Below are 16,234 nucleotides of genomic sequence, written 5' to 3'. Positions count from 1 at the left end.
ACCGTCAACCAAAGTTGGGCACGGGTGGTCACCGATTTTGTTGAAACTTACTGACATAAAATATGAAAAAAAGTCTGTACATGTCACCCTGAACTATGTATGGTTACCATGGCAACAGGCTTTAAAATGTTGAAAATAGCTGAGTTTTGCTATTCACGGCTTACAGTGACTGATATACAGCATGATAGGTTTAATGCAGTTTTTATCATATCAAATTCTTTTAAATACTTGTTCAGTGATATTTTTTCACTTTTTCTGATATTGTACTCAAATTGACATCTAGGTTAGTAGTATGAATTTTAGCATATTCTAATGAAATTATGAACCATCTTTCCTCCTAATTTATGAAAAATAAACGCATCCATTCATGAAGAAACTAAAAAAAAGGTTTTTATTTTAAATCAACATATTTTACACTTAACATCTAATTTTAAAATATGTCTATATACATGTTTCATAATGGCTGGTCAGTTTTATAACAGTGATAAGCCTTTACAGTGTCAATGTTTGTTCAGAGGACAAAAAAGAAATAACAAACTTGAGAGAACATGAGAAAATTGTGATGTCTGATGATAACTATGATGAACAAGTTGCTGTTTGTACAGAATGGGATCTGCTCCCGTCGCCTTCGTGAAATTTACAAATATGTTCAAGCCATTGTTCAATGTACTTGGAAACAATGAAACAAGAAAAGGGGGAAAACTAAGTAAGTTCCGTTTGGATCAACTCCTGTGACATGAACAGTCTGATGCTTAAAAGATGATGTGACAGAGAACTGTCACTGCCTAATGGGGAAACTATAAGTAAACTTCATGGACTAGTCCTTCAACTTGAAACAGGTAAGCATATTTTTAACTAAATTATAAATTTCTATTTTCAGCAAAGACATAATTATGTTCCATTAGGCATAAGGGGAACTGTCCCATTGCTTTGCATGTTTTTTCTTTGTCCAAATTTTAAAGGCCTTGCTTGTGATCTAGGAAGGTTGGAAATGCTGACCAACTTTTCAGTGACTTTTTCAACCTATTTCCATGACTTTATTTATTTTATTCAAAGTGTTTGTATGCTTTGTATACAGTTCCATGCCAGGGAAGTACATTATTATCTTCATTAAATAGAAATAATCTAACAATCACAAGTTTAAAATTCTATAAGGACCTTTATAAGTGGGTTTTGAGTCACTTTATTCAGAATGCAAATATGAAAAAATGTCTACATATGTAGCTCATTTACATGTACATGTATGGTAGGTTATAATGCTTCTTTTTTGAATATTTGAATTAAGATACACAATGTACTGTGCTGACCTGGTCAGGTTGTAGCCACATACATTTTAGTGACATGCTAAATTAAGTATATACTTTTTGAATAAATCCTAATTAAAAAATTATTATAAAAACACATGACAATAAAAATGTTTATGTAAAACAGTTAATGATTCTCTTATATTTCCAGGTACTGTATTTGCAGAGACTGTAGTCAATAGACAAAGGTTACTAGGTTGCCAAAACAAAGCAGTGCAACATTTAAACTTCTCAATGTAAATAAGGTTTGTATTATATACAGTGATATATGGTAATGATTTCACATTTGAAGCATGTTGTTTATTTCTTTGAAAACAAATTCTGAAGAAGAAAAAAAAATGAATTAATCTTGTTGAAATTTATGCAACCGAACAAAAGTGTATCTCCTTAGTTTACATTTGTTGTCTTTTAAATATTTAAAGTAAGAAAAAGTTCTGATATAAATGTGGTTTGTGCATGCTTATTTTAGACACATATTAGTATTATTTTTTTTAAGATTTTGATTAGAAATACATATTATTTAATATTTATGACCTTCGCTGCCCAAATATGCATTTTCTTTTTATTTTCTTTTTTTCAAAAAGATCAAGTTACAGCTTTAGATGATTCAGGTCCAATCAAAAGAGCAAGAAAGGTAAATAGCAGAACACTGTTACCGCTCTTCGTTAAAAGCATGCAAAACAAAACTTTGATAGACTTGCTTGCTATGTTTGCTTGGATGTTTACAAACAAAAGGTAGGCAGAGTTTTAGTCTGTTTTATATATACTGTGAATTGATTGGACATAAAAAATTGACATGAAATGAAGTTAATGTTTTGTGTCCAATCAAATTACAGTATATAGTTAACAGACTGAAACAGACTACCTACCTGTTGTTTACAAACACACACACATACAGACATACATACATACAAACAAAAATAGCAAGCAAGTTGATCAAAGGTTTGCTTTGCATGCTTTCATAAAAGAGCTGTATTAAGACTAGGAGTAGATCTAGTTCAATTTGAAAGATTACCTTCAGTACTTTATAATTAAAGAAACAAGGGCCTATCCCAAATTTCACGCTCTGCTTCTCTTAAATCTGCCCTCTCTAAGAATTGATACAAGTATTTATGTCAATAAAGGAGGCTGAAAAAAATGACTCAAACAAGCTTTGTCATTTATAATGAAAATTGTGAATAACATTTAATACTGTACAGGCCTTAACTTAAATCATAATAATAGATATCCCTAACATGAAACCTGGGATTGATTGTAACTAACATAAAACATGGGAATATATATCCTTAACATGAAACATAGGAATAAAAATCCTTTACATAAAACAAGGAAATAATTTTCTTTTATATGAGACATATAAATAAATATTCATAACATAAATTTAGCAAGAAACATGGGACATGTAGGAGTAGATATCCTTAACATGAAACATTGGAATAAATATTCTTAACATAAAACATGGGAAAAGATATCATTAACATGATTCAAGGAATAAATGTCCTTAATATGAAAACTAGGAGTACATATCTGTAACAGTGAACATAGGAAATTCAATTGAAATTGGAAAACAAAAATCCTTAACAGAAACAATTAGAATAAAACTGTCTAAATTGGGTATTTTATATACCTGTTGAACTCTTCCATGTATCCAAGGTTCAAATCAGGGTAACATAAAATATTTTATATTTTTAAATTCTGTCATTATATCAAATTGTTATGATATTCATTAAAATAATAGGTATTTTAACCAATATATTGCTATTTAAGTGGATATGTATGCCCAAAGTATACCATGCCTACTTCATATTTGAAAAAGAGCAATTTTGAAGGTAAAATTAGAATATCCTGTTACCATGGCAACCAGGGTCCATAGCAACAATATCAATATTATTTTTTTCATTTATTTATAAAAATGTATTAACGGACAAAGTTTGAAGCTTTTCTGAGACTATGTGTGCCACACCCTATATCTAGCATGGTTGATATTTACAGAGAATCCATGTTAAACAAATGTAAGAGGGAACAATTTGTTTCTAGATATCGTGTAATTCCCCTCTAAATGATACGACTTTCCCAAATTATTATCAATGCTACTCTCGTTTATTTCTGTTTGAAGATTCGTGTAATTGTACAAACACATACGTATGTATTTCAATATTCGGCATTATCATCGCTGCATACAGCCAGAAAGCAACATTTAAACAGTATTGGTAATTAAACTTACTGTGTTCTATATAGCAGTTTGCCAAAAATTTGGCTAGAGCTGTAAAAAATATAATGCATGTTAATTAACTGCCCTGTTTCGTTTGTATTACATGTTTAGAAATTATGTTGGTACATTCAAAAACAACCATGCGTTCCTTCTACAAAAATGTTTAAACATGTTAAAAGGTAGAAAAACACATCTTTTGAAATATGCCAAAAAATATGTATTTAATTTTGTCGAGACAGACTCCTGCAAATGTTCTTGATTGAGATAACGAGTATTATAAACATAATTCGCAGTTGAAAATATATAATGTATTTTCGCAATACAATAATGTTGCTTTGTGTACTACCCCTCTAGTGCAGACATCGGAATTGTGTGTACCATACAACTGGAGGTTGTTGTATACATATAGTTTATACTAAAAAATGCAAAATCCGAATGAAACTGCACTTCGTGCAAGAAAAGCTATTTATTATTCGGCTATAGAAATGTTGCATATCGCAAAGTCCCAAGTTTGATTACCGTCTACTTTTTATCGATATGTGCAGATACAACAGCAATCGTATTGTACATGTAAACGTGAATCGACAAGTTGTGGAACACTTATTTATACTATATTTTTACAAACAAAATGAGTGCAATTAGTATTTATATATGCTCGGTCGTCGCTCGATTTTCAAAGAAAGTAGTCAACATGTTACACTGACGAGCTTTTTTTTCTTTTTGTAATGTTTTTTTGCAATGACAAAATTATCATGTATATTCAAGATTAAGAAAATTATGAAACTAATGGCTTACAGTCTTATAATCTGTAAAAACCAGTTTTTCCGCATTGCAAAAAAGACACGTTTTTCACTGAATTTTATTTGAAGTCTATACACCGAATCAATAGGGTGGTGGGTGTGTTCTGATTGATATTTTAGTCTCAGATACATGCTGTGTTATCAGTTGTTATTGAACAAAATGTCAGGATCTTCGATTAATCTTAGTATCTTTCCGCCATATCCGATCTGTGTTTTTTGTCTTGTTTTTCTGCTGTGTATTGATAAAATGAGTTCAGCCCTTTTCAACTTATGTTTATAGTGTGTTCATTTGTTATGTTGTTACTCCATGGTTCCAGGTTAGGGGAGCTTGGGCGCCTGCAAACATTATGAACCTCGCCACATTCTGTATGTGTCTGTCCCAAATCAGGACTCTGTAGTTCATTGGTTGACGTTTGTTGCTGTATATCTTTTTTTCATTCATTGTTTTGAACATGATTCAGGCCGTAAGTTTTGATTTTATTGTTTTAATTTGTTACTACGGGCCTTTTATAGCTGACTAAGTGGTATGGGTTTTGCTCTGTATTGACCATAACGTCTCCATCAATGCACAAATTCCATAAGATAAAGTAAACTATAAAGGCTCGATCTTAAATATTTCACACGAGAAAATCAACGGACTGATATATTTTCAATCAATACACGACAACCTAACACGATTGAAAGCAACCAACGACAACCAATAAATTACAGGTTCTGGAATTGGGACATGTACATACAGAAATCTTTATCTTCCCTCAAACTCAATGAAAATACCACTAGAAAAAGTCTCGTTTAGGTGAGCTCGTTGAAAGAAATGTATGCCTGCTCTACATTAGCTAAGAATACTGGATTGTTTTCAAAATAAACAAGTATTTTACAAAACATTATTAAAGCAGCGGATGTGCCTTTGATGTCTGTTTCAAGAGCAAGTGGTGGTTTTTTTTCATCAAGGGAAAGAATCGATAATTTTTACAATACATTGCACATATATACTACAAAAATAATAATCTGCACTATTCAGCTTAAAAGATGACATGAATAGCGTATAAACCCATAAAGTTCGGTCTCTTTTATTGGTTTTCATCTAAGTGATATTTCTATAATTATGGAAAGAATAAATGAATCAATTCATGAAACTAAAATTCCGAGAAGAAGAACCGTGCATTGTGTTGTTGTTTATCATAAAGCCAACAGATGCAATTGCATAGTGTAGTACCTTAACATCAGTTATTTTGTATACTAAGAAGATATATACAATACTTACGATAAGAGAGGAAAAGAACAGCGAGTGAGATAGAGGTTACTAAGATTGCAACTGTAGTAAGATACTTTTCTGAAAAGAAAGGTTAATTAATACATTGCATTTGGTTCAATTCTTAATGACGTGTTAGAAAGTGACAAAAGAAATTTTCCATCCTTTGTCTCGATCAACCTCCTATAACAGGTTCTATGCCTATTGCATAAATTGAAAATTTGAGTTTGTTCTGAATATGCATGAACTATTGATCATTTACATCAAACAGTTATTTAATTGAAAAATGCGCAGATATCGAAACTATTAAAATAAAGTATTTTTTTTATCGCAGTGAACTATGGATCCGTGATAATACACGTTTATTTTTTAAAGGTACATATATGAGCTCAATACTATTTTGTCCTCACTATATTTTCATGAACCTTTGAAATGTTGGTAAACTAGTCAGTGGTTGGATTTGAGTAACATTTTCATAGTTAAGTCCTGGAAGGAATTCGGCATTAATAACATTTATTGAATTATCTTGTTGAACCTTATTAACTTTCCCTCCTAAATCTGGTTTGAAGTAACAATTTACATTTTAGCATAAATACTTGTCTATTGATGCAAACAATCTGAAATATAACTGTTTTCTAACTTACTGTGGCGCTGGATAGTTCGGTTATTTACGCAAGGTCGACAACGTTTGCTAAACAGGTTCTCTAATACAGAATGTGTGCACCTAGTTTGTTTCATTTTTAATATTAATATGCGAAACTTAAAATTAGACTATTTACCGGATTTGTAATCACATAAACAACACGACGGGTGCCGCATGTGGAGCAGGATATGCTTACTCTTCCGGAGCACCTGAGATCACCCCTAGTATTTGGTGGGGTTCGTGTTGTTTATTCTTTAGTTTTCTATGTTGTGTCATGTTTACTATTGTTTTTCTGTTTGTCTTTTTCATTTTTAGCCATGGCGTTGTCAGTTTGTTTTAGATTTACGAGTTTGACTGTCCCTTTGGTGTCTTTCGTCCCTCTTTTAATATCAATGATTTTATTAATACATCATTTAATATACCTGCAGTAGAAATGTTTCGAATTCGCAATATGTCATCAAAGTCACTTTGATTTGTTTCTCTGTTTATTCTGAAATAAATAAATAATCTTGTCATTAATCTAATGGTATGATCATTTGTACATGTATCGATTGAACCTGTCAGGGCTTTTTGTCATCTCCTTCAAGTGTATGAATTTCAACAGTTGAAAATCAATTGAAAAACTTAGGCCGTCATATTGTCAGTGTTATTATAATATTGTTTGTTTGATTTTGTATATTTGTCTCAAGTATTAATAAACATGCCTCTTTTAAAAGGTAACGCCTGGTAATGTATGTTTCATTTAGAAAGTTAAAATGCAATTCAGAACCTTAACAGTTTGGAAAATCCTCTTACTTCAACAAGCTCGTCGGTTAAGCATGTTTATAATAAAACCTTGTTGACCTTTAAATTCAATAAATAATAAAAATCTAGACAAACTAGTAATAAATTGTGAAATCAGTATTCTTAGCAAATATGCCATTGAATTGTATAATACTTAAAATTGAGAATGGAAATGGGGAATGTGTTAAAGAGACAACAACCCGACCAAAATAAAAAAAAAAAAAAAAAAAAAAAAAAAAAAAGTTAACCGCATTTGCGTCAAATGCTCCATGTGATCATTCATCTGTTAAATGTATGTTAGCAATTTCCATATCAGGCTACTAGAATGAAATGAAGTTTACAAAATAGGGTAGATTGATTGCAACTACTGTATATGCCAAGCGTAATTTGCGTTGTCTAGAATAATATTTGTTGGTACTTATGAAGGATATATAAAAGAGAGGCAAAAATACCAAAGTGACATTCAAACTCATAAGTTGAAAATTAACTGACAGCGCCATGGCTAAAAAAGAAAATTACCATCCAACAAGCACAAGTATAAAAACACAACAATATATAACATGCCTCTAAAAAGTAAAATCACAAAAATACTGAACTCAGAGGAAAATCAATTTGGAAAGTCCATAATCACATGGCAAAATCAAAAAACAAAACGCATCAAAAACGAATGGACAAGAACTGTCATATTCCTGACTTGGTACAGGCATTTTCAAATGTAGAAAATGGTGGATTAAACCTGGTTCTATAGCGCTAACCCTCTCACTTTAATAACAGTCTCATCAAATTCCGTTACATTTACATGATGCGTTTAATAAACAGTCACAATCAATAAAATAGTCAAAATATGGGAACATCAGTCATCATCGTATAACAATTTAACAGGACACAACAACATCTACTATCTACGAACACATGGATTGATTTGAGTGTCTGACGTCAGAAAAATTATATACGTCACATAAATTTGTCGTTCAATGTGCATACAATAGTTATCCAAAGTACCTGGATTATAAACAATTTTAAATTTTACATAGGCAATGAGCGCAGACAGGGTAAAAAAATCAAAAGTATGTAAGAATAAATTACAGAAATCAAACTAGTCCAAAAGTTATACATAGAATTTATGAGAATCCAAAACTTTTAAAAGGAACAATTTAACAGGACACAAAAACCTATCCACGAACACATGGATCTACTTGAGTGTCCGACGTCAGAAAAATTATATACGTCACATAAATATGTCGTTCAATGTGCGTACAAACAATTTTAAAATTTACATAGGCAATGTACGCATACAGGGTTAAAAAATCAAAAGTATGTAAGAATAAATTACAGAAATAGACCGAGATTCAAACTAGTCCAAAAATTATACATAGAATATATGAGAATCCAAAACTTTTTAAAGGGAACAATTTAACAGGACACAATAACATCTACTGTCTAAGAACACATGGATTGATTTGAGTGTCTGACGTTAGAAAAATTATATACGTCACATAAATTTGATGTTCAATGTGCATACAAACAATTTAAAAAAAAATTTTCATAGGCAATGTACGCATACAGAGTTAAAAAATCAAAAGTATGTAAGAATAAATTACAGAAATAGACGTTTGTGTAATCATACGTTTTTTGATTGAGTTAAGTCTGCTAATTGATATTTTATCGTATGTTTTTATATGTTGTGATGTTATGCTATTGTTTCAGAAAAAGGGAGAAGGTTTGGGCCCATTAAAACGTTTAATCCCGCTGCAAATGTTTGCACCTGTCCTAAGTCAGGAATCTGATGTACAGTAGTTGTCGTTTGTTTATGTAATATATACGTGTTTCTCGTTTCTCGTTTTGTTTATATAGATTAGACCGTTGGTTTTCCCGTTTGAACGGTTTTACACTAGTAATTTTGGGGCCCTTTATAGCTTGTTGTTCGGTGTGAGCCAAGGCTCCGTGTTGAAGGCCGTACTTTAACCTATAATGGTTTAATTTTTAAATTGTTATTTGGATGGAGAGTTGTCTCATTGGCACTCACACCACATCTTCCTATATCTAGTTCAAAAGTTATACATAGAATTTATGAGAATCCAAAAATTGTCAATTCCACTACGCCATTGATTGATTTTGACGTTTGTGGTTCAACGTATAAAGTAATTCATAATAGAAATATATCATAATGACATATTATAGACAAATATCATACTGACGGGATCTTTTAAAGTACAGAGTCACGTTATAAGCACAAAAGAAATACAAAGAGTCACATATACAAAACAAATCACCAAAACATGAAAGCCAATACAAACACATTGACGAGATGTATAAGTACCGAGCCACGTCAAACGGATATCACATAAAACCATTCAACAGTAAAAGTAATCTTAATAATAGAACAAAAACAAATAAAAGAACAATAAAACATGTTGTTAAGATGATACACAACATCAGTACGCAGAATCTATACATCAAGACCATCGTGTATTATTTGAGAAGTTGATACGGAATATTTATCAACAAGGTCTTGGTACCTTCCGATGAACTTTTTTAGAAAAAGTACGAGACGTTCTTTGACATACCCCTGGTTCATCAACTTTCTACTCAGACACTGATGACGTTTTACAAAGTCTGAGTAGGAGCTGCAAGCTCTTGAATATCGAATAAGTTGGGAAATATATATCCCATATGCAGGTGAAGTTGGTATATTGCTACTAAGGTGGGAGAAATTTATAATTTCGAAATTAAAATCGTCTCGTTTGTCATAGATTCTGGTACTGAGATGATTGTGTAAGTCAAATTCGAGATATAAGTCTAAAAATGAGGCGGAGGAAGCCGTGTCTGTTGTTTCTTTAATCTCGAGTTCTGGGGGATATATTAATGGAACCCAATCAGAAAAGTTCGGATTGTTTAAGGAAAGAACATCATCAATATATCTGAAAGTGAAATTAAATAATCTGGCTTCTTTGATCCTCTTGTTTTTGACAAGTGTCTGGAGGAACTCCGATTCATATGAAAATAAGAAGAGGTCGGCAAGAAGAGGCGCACAGTTTGTTCCCATAGGAATGCCGACAACTTGTTGGAAAAGTCTAACTCCAAACTAAACAAATATGTTGTCGATAAGAAACTCCAGCATACTGACTACTTGTTCTTCTGTGTAGCATGATTTACCTTTTTGTTTGTCACTATTAACGAAATATGCTTTATGAAATCCCAAAGTAATAAATTTATAGCGTATGCTACCATTTTTATGTTGAAAGGCATTGTGGATAATTTCTTTTAGGCGATTTTTCAATTTTACATGGGGAATGGTGGTATACAGGGTTGAAAAATCAAAAGTTTTGATGGAACTTATTTCAGAAAGAAACCGAGATTTGAAATTGTCTAGAAGTTCTTTAGAATTTTTAAGAATCCACATATGGTTAATACCACTACGCGAGTAAACAGTTTCACAGTATTTCTGAAGACCCTCTTTCACTGCGGACAGAATTTTAGTCAATCTAATAGACAATTCTTTAGTGGAACATGAAGATGAGCCAGCAATATACCGTTGTTTGTACGGAATTTTATGAAGCTTTGGTATCCAATACAAACAAGGTAAGTCCTCCGATTTGGTGTTCAATGTAATGTTTATTGAAGCCATGAAGGACTTATGATTTGCTAAAATCTCATCCTTGTCAAATGATATGTCTTTGTATGTGGGATTACCTGAGTGCTCCGTTATACCCAATTCTTTTACAAGACATTCGTAGTAATACGATTTACATACAAAGACAATATTATTTGAAGCTTTGTCCGCAGGAACAACAACATACTTATCATGAAGAGTTGATAGACATTTCATGACCTCTTTGTCTCTGAAAACGGACTTTGGTCGATCGTTCACACAGTTTTTCAACTTATGAATGCGACGTTTTATCAGAGACCTGATAGTTTTAACCCATTCTGACAAAGTGTCCAGTTCAACTTCTTCTCGCTTAGCCCATGCTCTGGCGTAGTCCTCAATAGAATCCATAATTATTTTGAAGTTATGGTTCCAATTGATGTGTTGGGGTTCTCTAAACTTAGGACCATGAGAAATCACCTTTCGGAGATTTTCATGTTGAATTATATTTAGATCCCCAGTTATAACATGACCAGAGGGGCTGTAATTATAAGGCGAGTGGGAACAGTCACATGTCTGAGGGTTTTTAAGGTATTGTTCTAAGTCAAGGTCCTGCAATGCCTGTTTATAGTTAAATATTTTAGGTGCAATGGTTTTGGTGTAACTGTAGGATACAATAGGAACAGACTGATTTTGAAAATAAATAGGAATTTTAGATGTTACCTCCTTGTGATGTAGAACGTTGCAGATATTGATTGCATCGATTCCTCTATTGGCAAAATCAACAGGAAGGAATCTCCTCTTTTCTTCATGTAAAGGTTCAGATCTTACTGGTTTGAAAAGACGGAAAAGAGCTACATCACAAATAATACTGAATAGTCTGTATATTGCAGAAAATGTATTGGTGCCTCCTTTGTCAAGTGCATAATCTCTCAAACGTTTAAGAAAATTAACTGGCAGTGAAAAGAGAATAGTTCTTATGTAATGTAACCCTAGTGGATGATGAAGATGTGAAAGAAGGTCATCAAAGCTCCCAGATGGTGATCTAGATTTGGAAGACTTTTTTACATTAGGCCGATGGTAATGTTTTTGCCCATGACTACGTTGTTGTCGTAAGGTAGTATTAAATAAACCCATTACATTAACATCACTGCAGGCAGGACTTGACAAATTTCCTACTCCTTTAATATTGTCATTGCAACCATATGGCATTGCAGTCCCTAACTCCTAAGTTTCGGTAGAGTATCATTTAAATGTCATCTTTTTCTAAAAAAATACAAGTAATCGTAGGCTTATTCCGTTCAAATGATATCGGGACCATCCGATCATTTTTTCCTTGGATGCAATCTTGGGACCGTAGAGAAAATATAGAAATTCTGCAATCCTGTTATAGTAATACACAGTTGTAATAATTATTCCATGGTACTCATTACAACCTTCATCTATTATGACTAAAACAAGTATTTTGAATCCAAGAAAAGGAAACATGCAGGTTTTTGAAGAGCATCTTATCAAAACACACTATTTAAGAACCGCATTTATATAAAATAGTATCTTTGGATTAAATTGCGATCATATTTCTGGTACTGCAATTTTTCCTTTTCATACAGCAAAAGTTTTTAACTTGAAAGAATCTGTTTTGTCGTGAGTTATAACTTTTTTATTTATTTAAACGCTTTTAGAGTAAATTTACGACGTTGTACCTTGTCATTTTTAAATACATTCAACTGCAAAATAATTCAAGATAAACGGCACTGAATAAGAAGTCTCTGATGAATGCTATTTATCATTATCATTATGAATAATGAATGACATAATTAAATCTACATATTGTTAAAATATGATATGGCATTGATCAGTTAAGAGCATTGCTCCATCTTTCGAAACAACTAAATATTAAAAAAAACAGAAATGTTAAAAGCTAAGCCTAAAAAATAACATTTTATTTGTATATAACTTTTCTTCTTAAGTCATCGTTGACGGTCATATTCATTAGCTTCGATGTTCCCGTAAAGTAGTATCTTTTACAGGATTTCACTATTTACCATTATTGTCTTTTTGATACAAAAGAGGGACGAAAGATGCCAGAGGGAGAGTCAAACTCATAAATCGAAAATCAACTGACAACGCGTTGATATAAACTATAATCAAATAAAAGTTAAGGGCAAGCAATGTGTTTAAACTGAATTTTTTCAATAGCATCGTTGATTAATTGTGATAGGTAGATATAATCAAAATATTACACCAATTCATAAACATTGAAAATACCTATACCTTTGACTATTGCTAAATTTAAACATTTCAGAATCTGCTTAGCATTTTCAAGAAGACATTTTTTAAAGGTGGGTTTTATTCTATCAAAATTAATTAATTTACCTCTCATAGAAAATTGGTTTACATTGGTTGATCGATATGTTCTTCTTTGAATGAATGCAACCATAATCTGAAAACACATACATATATACAACGATTTGGTGACTTTGCAAACTTTTTGTAACAAAAAAGCTAAATATATTTTATCATTGACAATAATGTAAGGATTAATTTAATATATATCGAATGGGAAGTATAAACCTTATTTTACTGTTTTGTTTTTATCATCGTGTAACTTTAATGATCATGAAACGTCCTGAAAGAAATGTTTTGTTTCTTTCAGATTTAATACACATGCTAATTCTTCAATAATTTCATAACAGCCAAATATTCAATAGATTGTCGTCCATGGAAGCTGAAAATAAAATGAACTATACAGTTACAAACGGTTTCACTGGAAGTAAGAAGAAAAAAAGAGTTTGAATAGATCTTATCCATTTGTAAATGAAACACAAGAATTCAACAATATCTCTGTTTTAAAACAATCTGGACACAATGACCGAAGCTATATATATATATTATTCTGTTTCTTAATGTAGAACACAATTGTCCATAGACATCCACTTGACAAGGAAACGTCCTTGTATAAAAACAAATGACCTGAGATCATATGGAATGAGTTTTCATACCTAGTAAAAGAGATTATAAAATACACAAAGGAAGACTTTAAGTCATGATGTTTTTAGGTGATAATCAAATGATGCTTATTCACATTCTTTTAAGTTCATTGCGTTTTAATAATCCTATACAAACGAATATTACGTGTGATAATTTTCTTCTACATCTATATACAAGAAGAGATTACTAATACTATATCAACTTATCTATACAAATAAGACGAACGACATCCGTTTATTTTGATTAACTGATCCTATCCGAAGAGGAAAACCTTTAAAATTTTACAATTATATCTAAAGCGAAAAGATAACCTCAGGTAAGTGTGTTACTGGTTTACTAATCAAAACCAACAAAAAAGTGTGTGATAATAGCACATAGCATAGAAATAAAAGAGACGATGTCCTTCTTTAGTATGAGAGGTTTTCTCGGCTCATTGACTTCTTTATTTGTGGACAATAGGTAAATAGATATAAAAAGATATGGTATGTTTTCCAATGGGACAACTCCCCATCCAAGTCACAATTTGTTTAAGTAAACCATCATAGGTCAAAGTACGGCCTTCAACACAGCACCTCGACGTACACCGAACAGCATAAAGGTTCCATAAAATTACTGGTATCAAACCATTCAAAAAGGAAAACCAACGGTCTAGTCTATATAAAATACTAGAAACGAGAAACACTTATGAAACACTTCTACAAACAGCAACCATTGAACATCCGGTTTCTGACTTAGGAAAGATGCAAACAAATGCAGCGGGCTCAAACATTTTAATAGGCGCCAACCTTTACCCTACCCTGAAACAATAATGTAACATCACAACATAAAAAGACACACTATAAAATATCATTTGAAACGGTTAAACTCAATCAAAAGACATATTCTCTAAAACAAGTAAACATACACTGAACGAATAAACGTGATCTATGACACCATGAGTCTACCAGTATTTATTCATATCTTTTTAAATCTTTCCCTTATCTCCAAGTAAAACAAATGCCATGTTTTGCTCATTTCCGCGATTGTAGAGTTGCAGTTATTTTAATCGGGTTTATTTTTCAAATGGTACATGCCAATCTATGGCCTACGATCCCTCTAAATATTTTGCGGAAATCATGGTAATACAACGAACTTATTATTATTCGTCGCCTTCAGATTGAAAAACACATATCTATGAGCTAGACCTTTTCTGTGATAATGATTTTAGGTAATTGATCACATACATTTAGCTATTTCATGAGTTTTTGTGAAAAGCGCTTTACACGCATGAAATTTATAACGTGGTTTTCATTTATTGAGAACATACGTGCTACTTGACAGCTTTTGTTCATAATTCATAACGAATTTTACATAATTCCAGATAAAAGATACAGCTGTGTATGACGCTGGCAGTACACAATCTCAATGTATGATCATAATATAATTTATATTTTATTTAACAAACAAATATCCATAATGCATATAATCTTATCACAGAAACTAATCACGTTGATAATGTGTAAGGCAGTTATATTGAATTCATCAATTTGATTGAAATTCATTAAATTAAATTGATTACCTGGCGAAAGCGTATATCTTGAGTCTTGACACATCTTTAAATAACATGAACAGTCTTCTTCGGAGGGGATACAAAAACATCGATTTCGAGGTTTAACGATAAAATCGTAACCTCTTGTGTAATCGCACCTGCATGTTATATCAGTGCTTCGATTCCCGTTATCATAGACAACTAATCCTATTTCGTTACAAGCTGATTTAAGAAAGATACAGTCCGTACTAACATTTGTGTAGAATAGTATTGGCCATGGCTGATAACGCTCTGGCGAACAAATGTCTGCATCTAATCCACCACGAAGAACATGTTTTCTACCTGTAAAAAATATCCCATAACAAAATTGTCATTCAGGACAATATTTCAGAAATATCAAAATAAAACATATCTATATGATTGAAAGATCCGACAAAAGTTTTTTTCACGTTACTTTTTCCTTTATGTTGTTTTATCAGGTTTTTTTTACGATCGAATCAGAAACCTTTTTTGTTTTATATTCATGGTGGTGGTTTCACTTTTACGTACTAGGTGAAGGTAAAAATGAGCTTTGGGGAATGTTCTTAATCTTGACTTGCATCATTATGTAGTTCTGAGATTTAGTAATTGTCGTATGTTGTAGTCTATAAATCTTGCTTTGTTTGTTGATTTTTCTTTAAATTTAGCTTGTTATAATTATTATAAATTTTGTCGTATCGGGTTTTATTGATATAGTTATATTTATAAATTTACTGCTCATGAATTTTTGATTTTTTTGAAATACTAAGGCTTTTCTACTTCAGGCATATATTACCTTAGCTGTATTGGCAAAACTGTAAGGCATTTTTGTCCTGAATGCTCTTCAACTTTATTACTTTATTTGACCTTTTCAACTTTTTTTGGATTCGAGCGTCACTGATGGGTCTTTTGTAGACGAAACACGCGTCTGGCGTATATACTAAATTTAGTCATGGTATCTATGATGAGTTTATTAAATTATACAGTATTATTTTGCACACGTCATGTGATATTTTTTTAATAATGATCTCATTTGCTTTCGAATCACATTTCCTTATTTTGAAATAACCTGGTTGAAGAAAATCGAATACTGTGCAGTTTTCAGAATATCTAT

This window comes from Mytilus trossulus, chromosome 13 (genome assembly GCF_036588685.1).
Source record: "Mytilus trossulus isolate FHL-02 chromosome 13, PNRI_Mtr1.1.1.hap1, whole genome shotgun sequence".
Classification (NCBI taxonomy): domain Eukaryota; kingdom Metazoa; phylum Mollusca; class Bivalvia; order Mytilida; family Mytilidae; genus Mytilus; species Mytilus trossulus.
Note: the sequence above shows the minus strand (reverse complement) of the source record.